Here is a 13,175-nt window from a genome sequence, read left to right on the forward strand (position 1 = left end):
AAGACTCCTTACTGGAACCACAAATGTTCGGTAGACTCCTGTTGGTGATTCCGTTCGTTGTGCACTTTTCTCGTTTTCGGCAACCAAGTGTTGCCCAATCTTGCACTTGGCTACACCGTGCCGATGAGGCAATAACCAGAAACACGTGTCCGCAATGTGCAGCATCATTTTCTAGAGTCTTGTTTCATCCAATCCCTTCCTGTTTTGATTTTAGTCATAAACACTCTGCAAAATCCCCTTTTTAAATATGTCAATATCCTGGACAGGGAAGTCACGCAGTTATGATATTATGACATCCTAGCAATTCTACGACTCCTTACTGGAACCACAAATGAGTCGTAGACTCCTGTTGGTGACTCCGATCAGTGCACTTTTCCCGTTTTCGGTAACCAAGTATTGCCCAATCTTGCACTTGACTACACTGTGCTGATGAGGCAATAGCCAGAAACACGTGTCCGCGGTTTGCCCCACCATTTTCTAGAGTGCTGTTACCTCCAATCCCTTCCTATTTGGATTTTAGTCATGAACGCACTCAGCGAGCTTAGGAAAAAATTGATAATGAACAACTGGAATTTTTAAAAAGTTCCAAACAAAAATGAAAAATTAAACTAGAACCTCTGGCATATAATAAATCCAAAAGAAGCACTTTTCCCAAACACCAGAACTGTAACTGATTACTGAAGAAAAAATGGTTACTTGAAATATAAATTCAGATGGTTTTCCACAAAACTTTTCGAATTGAAAAAATCTAGAATTTTTTCATCAATTCGCTTTTGCATAACCCCAATTTTTTCTACGATAGTATGCAGGAAGAGAAGTCTACGTGCCAACTTTCAGCCGTTACTATTGTAAATGAACGTTTGTAGAATTTTTAAAATTTCATCTTGGAAAAACTCAGTTTTCTGGGTATCAGAGGCCTATTTTGAAATGGTTTGAATCTTATTTGACGAACAGAATTATAATTGTTAAGATGGAACATCGATTATCAGAGAGGTGTGCTGTTTCTTTAGGCGTACCGCAAGGATCAGTACTGAGACCGTTAATTTTTCTTCTGTTTGTTAACGACCTTCCAACCACATAACTGTTGGAGAAGTTACAATGTTTGCGGACGATACCACAGTTACTGTCTGTGGAGATACTCTTGAGGAACTCTAGAGGAATATCAAAATTACTTTTCTTGAAATGGAAGTGTGGTGTCAGAAAAATCGCCCTATTCTGAACAAGAAAAAAATGGTTTATATAAATTTTCATATAAAGAAAAAAATCTTATATCAATATAAATCTTAGTGATAGTGTCAAACTACTCGGTACTTGGCTAGACTTTGACCTCAGCTTCTCTTCTTATATAGACTTTGTTTGTAAACAGCTCAATAAAGCATATTATGCAATTATTCAAATGAAACCAATTTCAGACAGGAATGGTTGCTCAACCTATACTATGCATTTGCATATAGCCACTTATCAAATAATATTGCAACATGGGGCTACCAACTGAGTACAAAAGAGTTTTTATATCTCAAAAAAGACTTATTAGACTAATATATGCATAATTTTTGATGTGCAGCCACTTATTTTTTTGCCATTTCCTCTACTCTCGAGAAAAATCATGTGAAAAAATTTCTCATATCGGCAAAATTTCATTATTTATACGAAAAATAGAAAGTAATGGAACTTTGACCTTGAAATTGAAAGTAATGTCAAATTTACAAATGCTAATTCAACGGACTTTGTATCTCTCATGGTTTCTAATTTTCCCATGCTGATTAGACATTATATTAAGCATGTTGAAACATTCAAATGTCATTAAAAGATATGTTTTTCCAAACTTTCTACAAAATCTCTTTTTATTGAAATCCATAAGAACTATTGCTGGAGAACTTCAATTGATACTGGTAATACAGGGTCTAACAAAATACCTTTAACAAAAACCAAAATAAATATGAAATAAGTACGAGTGTATCTCCTCTGGTTTTCTCAACTTTTTAAGCTCTTCTCTTCTAGGTGATGTTGAACAATCTCTTGGCCAAGTTGACGACTGTCGCGTTTTCCAAAATGTTGTTGATGTACTGAAAAAGTAAGTATAATGAAAATTAATCGTTGAAATCGTTGTTAGTAATTGAACCTTTCGACGAAGGTATTCTTTAATGAGATAAACAAATTCTTTATTTTACTCCAATTATTATGTTTCTAAAGGTCATAAAATTTGAAGATAAGAAAGCTTAAATAACTCATTCTCTTTAAAATTCGAATTCATCCTGGCTATTGCCAGATAACAATATTCTTATGGCTATGGGTAACCCCTGTCCCCCTACCTGGCAAACCTGTTCATGAGCAGATTCGAAATGGAAACCAAAGAAAAGTCCTAGGATATGGCTAAGGTATGTGAATGATATTTTTGCGATATTTCATAACAAAATATCGAATATTGAGGACTTTATTTTCTTTTTAAATAATAGATTTCCATCAATAAAATTCACTGTGGACAGCACAAACGTGTTGGGTTGAATTTTCTAGTGCATCGTCTTTTGACTTTTCCTCTGACACATGAGAGGTACACAAATGAAAAATGTACAATACAGGAAATAGCAGCCACTAACGGTTTCTCGAGGGTATTGTAGATGACATAATAAGGAAGAAGTTGAGGTTAAAATGAAGGAAATCTCGACTTTTAGAAAGGACAAAAACCAAGATAAATAAATCTCGGTTCCATACCGCTAATACACGAAGAACTTTGGAAAGATTTTAAAGGAACTTGGTATAAAGGTGGTTTTTAAAACAAGTCGTTACACTACGGAACCTTTCAGGAAGACAAAGTCGAGAATTCGGAAAAGTCTGAAATTATATGTAAGGACTGCGATGCAAAATATTATGGACAGACGAAAAGATCTATTAAAATAAGATATAATGAACACCCAGCACACTTAAAATATGGAAGACCTGAAAAATCAGCAGTCGCCCATAATGTTTTGCAACAAAACCTTTCCATAGACTTCAGTTCATTAAGATTAGTTAGACACGTTAACAACAATAGACATCTAGATGCCTATGAGAGTGTTGAAATAAGTAAACATAATAATATTATAAATAACGATGGTGGACCAATACTTGTACTATATAGCTTGTTGAAATAATATTTTATTCATTAGATTTACCTGACTATTACATAAGGACACTATTGAAAATTAATTTAAGACAAGTAGATAAGGCAAATTGTAAAATTAATTTAAGACACTCAAGACCCAGGTACTTAGTACAGGTATCTATGGTATAAATAAGGATAGCTTTGTAAGTATGATTAGTTTGATCTTCCTCTTGAAGATGATCACTTGGTGATCACGCGAAACGCGTGTCGAGGTGTTAAAATAACGGTTTTGTGTTGGGAAAAAAAACTACATTAATATTATTCTTACCGCTTTAATTTGTGCTTCTACAGAGGTTTGATCTCGGGCCACAAAATATCTAATGCTTCAGGAGCCAATCTCGATATTGCCTGATTGAAAAGACTCCCCACTTCTGGATCATTCATCAAATTCTCGAAATTATTCTGAAAACAAACAATATTGAGAAAACTGTTTCAACAATCTGGAGGTCATTACCTCAAGTTTCTTCAGTTTGACGCTCAAGTTGATTTTTTCCACTCTCAGTCGCGCTGGAAGGTTGAACTTCAGTATTGTCGATGTACCAATTTTCAAATCAATCAAATTGATCCTAAAAAGTGAAATTAATTCAATTCGGTTTTGGGAATTTACATTGGTGAGAACTGGAAAATAATTCTCAAATTACCAATCAATAGTTTACAGCGAACACTTATTCAATTGAATCGAAATAAGCGCCAGTTCATTCAGTGCCCTTTGGCCAACGAAACACAAGTCGATTATTTTGTCAGAACAAAACTTGTGAGCTCGATATTCGATGAAGTAGACGATGGCCGTTTTTTGCCTGGTCCTGATTGGTGAAGGTTCTACCGGTGAGAAAGTTATCGGGCTTAATAAGATAGTAGTCGGTTGGCGAATGGTCTGGGAAGTATGGTGGCTGAGGCAGAACTTCGAGGCTCAACTCGCTTAATTTTCGGACGGTAATTTGTGAAACGTACGGACATGCGTTGTCGTGAAGCAGGACCGGACTTCTTCTGTTGAAGCAATACAGTGTCGATTTGTAATCAGACGTTCGGACATTAACCCACAAAACTGCATTTTTCATTTGTCATGAAATATCTTCATTTCATAGGGGTGAAATCTGTCTTCTGAGGTACTTCTTGACGCTGGTTGTCGAGATATCATTGTCAATAGCCCGCGCGATCATAAAGTACACTATTATTCAGTTGACAAATAATGAAAACAATAATGAACTATGTTCTATGATTCAAAAATATAGCCGATGAAGCATTCTTACCTAAATGGTCCATTGCCGTGTATTTTGAAAGTTTGTCCAACAAGCCCGTCAATTTTGTATGTCCCCATTAACCTTGATGTAGGGGAATGTTAAATTTAGGTCCAACCTGAACCGTAAATTTCCCAACTCAGATAATCTTTCCTTGTCGATAACAAATTTTGAGATGTGCCGGACAGTGATGTCTTCAGCGTTTCCTTTTGCTCTGTAATAAGAAAATGGGGCTATAGTGATACCATGAGAAGGGAGTGTCTACAAGTATAATCGTAATCATAATACAGAATCCATAAAGGCAATCGAACATATGTATGTGGTTATCAAGATTGTCAGTCTGAATTTCCTTTAAATTTGATTTTCAATCTTCTCTTAAAATTCTGTAGACTGAACGATTTATATCAGAAGAGTTTTGTGGGTAACTGTGAGGAGGTGTAGTTTTCTCATATTCTGCATTGAAAGCCAACCTGATTCTTTCATTTTGTGGCTAATGTGGTCAAATATGCGACATCCGTATAAGTACTTTATGCAAGCATTTTGTATTCTCTGCAGACGAATGGAATCGCATAGGCGTAAACACTGTCACATAAATTCCGCTTACATAAGTTGCTGACATGTCCCAAAAATCTCAGCTCACTGTCTAATACAACCTAGATTCCGGCACTCCTTGACCTGAGGGAGGTAGTCATTTTCAATTTTAAATTCTCATGGCTGAATTGGTGCATGGCGTACGACGTACGACCCAAAATCAAAGAAGATTTTTTCCCATTGAGTTTCAGATTGTGTGTGTAGATATACGTCCAACAATGACTGATAATCTTGATTTATTAATATTTCTGAGATAGTTATGGAAGTCAAGTTGAAAGTGGAGTATATTTGTGTGTCATCGGCGTAATGGTGTGTCTGACTATTCTGTGTGTATTCATGGAAATCCGATATATAAATACTGAATAGCAAGGGACCTAAGATTGAACCCTGTGGTACTCCATATGAAACACTAAATGCTTCACACCTATCGTTGTCTATCACTACCCTTTGTGTGCGATTAGTTAGGACATCTCATATGAATTCAACTGAATCAGATGAAAACCCAAAAAATTGAAGCTTTGTACAAAGAATGTGATGATCTAAGGTATCAAAAGCTTACTATAGTCAAGAAGGACCAGACAAGTAAGGTTTCCTTCATCACTAGATTTCATTATACTCATCAAACGTGACGGTCCGATCCAAAAAGGATCGTTTTGGTTACGCAAAAGCAAAGAAGAGCAAACTCCGAAACGTGATAATTTCTGTCAATCGTTCAAATCGTGGGGCACCCACTTTTCGAGCTTGTTGACCTTCTCAATACGTTTTGAACCATCAAAGACTGCACGGGAGCTGACGCCCAGTTCTTCCGCGATCCCACTCACTGTTTGTGATGGATTAGTCTCCACCAGGGTCCTCATATCCTCGTCCTGGATTACTGTAGGTCGACCACTTCGGGGCTCATCTTCGAGGATAAAATCTCCGGAACGAATTTCGCTCATTAACACTATAATTGCTGCCAAATGCCTGGCTAATTTTTCGGCATTCTCTATCGATCAGTAAATACTACACAGTAAAATAAATATTTATTGAAATATGGAGCTACAAAAACACATGCCATTAAAAACGACAAAACTTTTGAAGCAATCAATATACAGGGTGTTAATTAAGTATGTACCATAAATTTAACAGACCATTCTTTAGGTAATTTTAAGATGAAATGTTCATATACATATGGGTCCGCAAATCCTTCGTTCTCAAGATACAGGGTGTTGAAATGAAAAAAAAAAGTTATTCGTAAATATCTTAAATATCCTTTACCCAATGTTGTTGTGATTTGGCAATGGTATTTATAACATTGAGAAGCTAATTTAGCCGAACGTGATTTAATTTATTAAGTCCAGAGGCGTCTCGAGCGGGATTTGAACGAATATTTTTGACTTAAAAAATATACGCCACTACTTTTGTGCAATTTTTATTATTTCTTTGGATTAAGCAATTAGAAATACAACTTTTTTGCCTCTTACATTTTTTCGTATCTTCTCGTATCTCGTACTAATTATGTAACAATAACAACAAATATTAAATAACATTAACATCTAGACTAACGAATTGCACTAAATTGAGTGTTGGAATTGGCCTCCATCGGCTTCAATACAACCGTCTAGCCGCCGCATCATTGAATTTCGCACTCTTCTGAAAATACCATAAATAATAATCAAGGGTTGCACAAAAGTCAGTGGCGTACATTTTTAAGTCAAAATATTCGTTCAAATCCCGCTCGAGACGCCACTGGAGTTAACAAATTGAATCACGTTCAGGCTAAATTAGCTCCATGATATTATAAATAGGAATCCCATTATTATTTTTATTTTAATACCCTGTATTTTCAGAACGAAGGATTTGCGAACCAATGTTTATATGATGAACATTTCGTCTTAAAATTACCTAAAGACTCGTAATTTGACAGACGTAATTTAATCCATTCCTGTGAGTAGTTTCAAGTAATGAAATGGAAATGCTTTCATTTTAATCACATTAAGTTCATTCCATTTCATGATGCGATCACTGAATTAAAACCGGAACTAAATAATAAAATTAACAAATCCTACTGCTGTTGCATTCATACTAATATTAGTCGTTGTTGCCTCGTGAATATCTCAAATGAAAAATCGCTTTCTATCACTCTACAGCTTTCACTCTAAACATCAATTGTGAATTTCAAGACTATTTAAAAACTTACGCAGCGGCCTCATGGTTGACATCAAATTCGATTTTATTAATATGAAGTGGATCTAAAACAGGAATACTGAGTTCCGGAATACCTTTGATCAGTTGCTTTCTGAACAACTCCAATAAAGCCCTCAGTCGATCTTCGATTGTTGCAAAAGTATTTATTATACGGTCTATAGCTTGCCCGAACAGGTTGACACCAGCACGGATTATATCTGAAATAAATAATTACATGATTTAACAGGAGTATCAAAATAAACAAATTACGTAAAAAATTCATATCCTATGTTAATAACTGTCATTGTTTAATGTGAAAACAGACATAGCTAAATATCGATTGAAAAAAAAAATTTATCAACAATTTTTAGATATTTCATTTTGCAATAGTTACAAAAAATCATAATTGACAAATTGATAAATTTTTATGAACTTTTATCGCAGGATCGTATGAAGTATATATATCAAAAAGGCTCCACGAAGTTTAAAATTTATAGGCCAATTATTCATACCTTTCATCCCATTATTTATGCCAACGGAGATTGGGAAAAAATTTGTTAGTTGACAATTGAATAACTTTTTGAAAAATGGTGATGAAACTTTTTTTTCTACGGGACTCGATTCATTCAAGTGTTAAGAAGAAACTAGAATTTTTTCAAATTTTTAAAATGACATTTCATGTTATAAAAAAATTATTTCTTTTGTTAAACTCTTTTTAGCGGCAGCGCACGCATACCGTAACAGCAGCGCGGAACCCTATTTTCAAAGTCAAATTAAAATTATAAATAATAGAGATAGAGTTTCGGGAGTCGGAACTTTTTTATCGGAAATTTCCTCCTCTTTAACGAGCTATTTTCAAAATTGCATAAATATTAATATTTTTTGAGTTATTAACGAAAAACTAAATACCATTTTTTTAAATCTTATTTTGTTAATAACAATTGCAATTTTTTACCTGCACCAAAATCCTTCAAAAACATTTTTCTAGAGGTGATTCCGAATCGAATGAGCTCATATTTTTAGGATCTTTTACCTATTTTTCATGTTTTTGAACTTGTTGACTATACGTTGGATTGGCTATCTTTTCCTAGTATACTAGTAATTTAGACACATATGTTTAATGAAAAAATTTCATATCAAAATCAACGCTGTTTCTTTATGAACATGAAACACGATGATATAAGAGCTGTCTTGAAAAATTTGGCCTGAAGTCTGTCGAGTTTTACCGCGTATTTTGTTGATGATGCATGTGCATTCTTCAAAATTGAAATGTTTCCTAGAGTCTGTATTTTCGATCTAGTGAAACCAATTTCTACTTGCGGTCTAGCATAATTTTTCAATTTTTCGTTTCATTTCATAATGTTTTGTTCAACCGTTAACTGGAATGTATATCGAAGATACTATATCTATATCTGTTACTTAATAGGAATTTCCAGAAATATCAGATGGGTTTATATACACATGCATAACAACAAAATTTTTGATATTTTCAATGTCATATTCCCACTATTATCCCTCATAACACGTCATCAACGTGTTTAATTGTACATCATAAGATTATTACAGAGCGTCGGAACCAAAACGCCTTGCGAATATTTTTTTCATCCGTCAATAAATCAGTTCGCCTACAAAAATACCTACTGAAATTATTTCGTATATGATTATTCCAATGGGTATACATTTGGATTATTTCAAAAGTTTTGTCCGTTTTTATGACACTACTTTTAACTTTAATATCACAGTGATTACTTATTCAATTTGATTCAGTGCACATTTGCCAATGCAACACAAGTCGATACAAATTTGAGTGCTCGGGATGCGTGATCATGTTTTGATCACGCATCCACCGTTATTTGGGTTGCTTTGTTTGTTGAATGGACAGAGTTTAGGTGGTGATTTTGTTTTCAATTTCAATGGTGCTGGTACAATCACATTCATAATTTCATTGAATAAAAATATTTACTGTTAACATCCTTCTTCAACTAGGTAGAAGGTGAATCATATTTATTTTCAATGCTGAAATCTACATACGGCTACTAGCTACATCACCAAAGAATTCCTAAACTATCTACTCACCAAACGTTGTGTTGGTAATCCTATTTAGAAATGTACTGACTCTCGGTTCCTGGATTTTTACATTCAGCTGACTGTCAACCAGGAAGAAAGCCGCAAACAGGCACAACCAAACTGATAATTTTCGAGTCATTTTCTACAAATATCTCCGCATGCACTAGAAACAAAAGAATAACGCAACAGAGACTTGATCGTGAAGGAGAAGACAGCCGGAATAAACAAATCTCTTGGTGGATGTTTGTGTTATACAAAAATCAACAATAGCAATTTGATAACAGCGGATCGAAGTGCGCGAAATGTTTAATTGTAAATGCTTGTCGTAAGCTCTCTCTTCTGATAGCGACTCGCTTTATTCTCCGTATCGTTTGTATGCACGTATGCATATAGGAATTATGAAAGCACCAACCGACAAGGTTATTGGATGTCACTAATTTATCGTTATTAAAAAAAATGACCAGTTATCACTTCGACGTTCACCTTTCAATTAGCGTTACGAGAGTATTATTACCGCCTTTTGTTGTCTGAAAAGAAGAAATACAATTTTTGCATCTACTTTTCTGGGGCTTTGTCGGAGAAACGTACGTAGAGAATAGTTTTTAATAAAAAAAATTAACGATTTTATTCGATTATGAACAGTCGAGATAAAAGTAAGGAAAAATAAGAGCACGTAGACAATGGTCAATGAACTTTAAAAAACAATAAAATTTACGGCAATTATTCAAATTGTTGGACATTACGCCTTACTGCTCCCTTGTACATAACGCAATTGTTCATTACCCAATTCAATTTTTCAATTCAATTCAATTTAATGCTTCGAAAGATATACGTATAACAATGAGTTTGTATGTTTTCTGTTCAGAGCCCCTGAGTAAATTACTCAAAGACTAAGGATTGAAAAGTTACTCACAAATAATTATATCTATCAATTATTAATATATACACATATACAGTAATTGCGAACTGATATATTCACTAGCAGAAATATTTCTCACGTACGGAAGTAAACAAGTTTAATATTAAACAAGTAGTACAAAAACATATGATGCATTTTGTGAAAACATGAGCATTCTCCACTCATCGGTACCGGTATAGCCGAAGGAAACGATATTGTGCACTCTTAAAGTTGGCGGCACTCTCTAAGGAAAAAAACAATACATAGAAATGAACCGGCCGCGAACTAGTCCACGTGGACTGTAGGATTGGCGGTTCGTATTTGATAATTTTTACTAACCGAGTTTTATGATTGGCTGAAGAGTCATAAAATTTAATTTGAAGTCATGTTACGGTGACGAATAGAAATCGGGAAATGCGGTGATGGTTATCGCCGTCGTGATCACGATTCGAATGTTGAAATTCGATATTGATGCAGTTATACAAGTTCTAATAGACAAGTACTAGTAATAACGAGTGTGATAACAACGCAGACTTTTTCCAGTGAAGTGATGGTGAACAACGCGAAAAAGATATACAAGTGAATAAGATTCGGATGCATTTGAATAACACATAGAGTATGTTTCAATGTAATTAAGAATCTACATCTCAAGTTTGGTTTCGAGGGAAACAAACTATTAAAAGCAACATCAGATTTGACCGAAATTCCTTTCTCAACTGTACGTAAAATAGTCGAAAATAAACTTTATGAACGCAAGACGCGATGTGATACAGGATTACCAAAACCTTTAGATGCTCATCTAATAAAATCATTGAAAAAACAATATATGACTGTTAGAAAGTGAATGGGATTCCTACAACTGCAATCATAAGGAAGAAATTGAATTCTTCCGGCTATAACGTGAGCTGCTATGGCAAAACTCTTCAGAATTGGATAAAGAAACTAGGATTTAGATTCAAAATAATAAACAAACGTCAAGCAGTTATAGAAAGCAGAAGAATAGTGGAATTGCATAGCAAATACTAGGGAGCTAACTAATTTCGTTATTCAATAATCATTTCTGATTCTATAAGAATCACAATAACTATATAATAGATATAGGTGAGTGGGAAAGTAGAGATTCAAATAACAGGGTGATGATTGAAAATACACACCACACCCACTTGATACAAAAGTGCATGGTGATCATGCTTTGATCACGCATCTACCTTTTTTTGGTTTTATGTTTGTTGGATGGAAATAGTTCAGTAAATCTCAGTCAGGAAATTATTGTTTCGTCTTTTGAGTTATTCAAACAGGTGCTGATGAGTTGAAAACGAGTATTTTCGGCTCGAATTTGATTTCAATGTTGGACTCGATAACCACAAATTAATATCAAACGTTCTAACCCGGTTTTCAGCATGCGCTTTTTTCCGCGAGTCTCTGTTATAAATCCGATAGTCAGCGAGTGAGATCTTTGATCGACTTTATTTCAATCTCAGGATAAGTAGCTCATAAGCTTCAAGCAGCAGGTGCCAGAAGGAGCTATATTAACTATTAACTGGCGAGCTCTCAACACCGTGAGTACTCGGCGGGTCGTGAGGACGCGTCTTGTTCAGAGTTTCTTCTTTTCTCCCGCTCTTCACTTCCTTGAAGAGTTTACAGTTATGATAGAGATGTTTTTGTATATATAAAATCGTTAATGAAGATTTTTAAGCTTGTCTTGCAAATGAACAGCACTCAATGAAAAGATCTTGGATCGGTTATTTAAGTCACTATACTGTTGTAAATCATACCCGAAAGAAAATAACGCCGGCCGCCACTGGTAGCCCTAAACCAGGCGTGACGTGGCTAAGAGCGCGCGAGTCCACGATGATTCCCCCGCCACTCTAGAAGCAGCGAGATTAATGCTACCGATTTCGACGGAATCTCGGGGAAATTTTCTAGCGCATTCAATTACGATATGAAAACGCTAGCCGCGAGCATATCGACACAGTCAAGTGGAAGCTACAGTGCGGTACGCGAAGTGATCCAGTAAGGCGATATCCATTCAAATAATAGTTGAAATTTTAGTTGAAGTGTGTGTTGTATTAAAAGTTAAATAAAGTTAAGTTTGATTATTCAGTGTAGTCAATTATTGACCAACCCACGAGGAAAAACTTAACAATACCGAATATTAAAACGAATATAGTTCGGAAGTTTGGGTAAACAAATCATTTTTATTGACTAATGTATCAAAAAGCTTCGTTTTTTCGAATCATCAGAAAGGTAAATGCACCAATCAAAGAATTGGATCCATCATTTCGGAGCTGAGGGAAAACAGATCGCAACGTTTGAAAACATACAATTCCAGAACTTTATACTGGGCATACGTTACGAAGATCATTTACCACCCTGCTAGTGAATGCAGGAGACACCACTGCTTTGAAGGGACATGGAGGGTGGAAGTCAATATCTGTGGCGGAAGGATATCTAGATGATTCGATGGAAAATAAACATTATGTTGCAGAAAAAAATTTAATTCGATAAAACAACCGCCTACCAACACCAGTAATGGAAATATGAACGTGGATATAGAATCCTCAATACCACTGTTTTGATATCCAATTTTTCGAGTTCCAGGAGTGAAATACCCTATAATTCCTATAATATTCTCCTTGCAAAATGCAATTGGCTCCGATTTTAAATGTTTTTTCACAGAACGGAAATATCAAGGTTGGTATGTTTTCGAATTGACACCATGTGCAAATACAATGTATTGGTATAGTAAATCGTAAATTTGGAATATGAAGAGATTTGCGTCATTCATGAGTAACCATCTAACGCGGGTTAAATAATAATTGTTTGCACCGGTGCACAACTAATTTGAATGTTCAAATGTTCATTATGGCTCATTACCTTTGTTTTATCACACTCACGCTGGTATATTTGAAGAGTACAAACATTAATCGGCTTTTTGTGTTTTTTCTTACCTGAAGGACAACTGCTTCTTGACGCCTGACGTTCAATCACAGCAAATAATGATCTATGCGAAATTAGTCACACAAATTCACTGAAACGTCTCATTTTATGAAATAATACAAAATTATATTGC

General features: G+C 35.0%; 1 pseudogene; it reads right to left on the reverse strand.

Moving 5' to 3' along the window:
* Positions 1-1,826: 1,826 nt before the first annotated feature.
* Positions 1,827-9,653, reverse strand: LOC141482125 (uncharacterized; annotated as a pseudogene).
* Positions 9,654-13,175: the final 3,522 nt, after the last annotated feature.

This window comes from Leptinotarsa decemlineata, unplaced genomic scaffold, assembly GCF_025532065.1.
Source record: "Leptinotarsa decemlineata unplaced genomic scaffold, Ldec_3_MD MMD2_tig00000882_RagTag_RagTag, whole genome shotgun sequence".
NCBI lineage: Eukaryota > Metazoa > Arthropoda > Insecta > Coleoptera > Chrysomelidae > Leptinotarsa > Leptinotarsa decemlineata.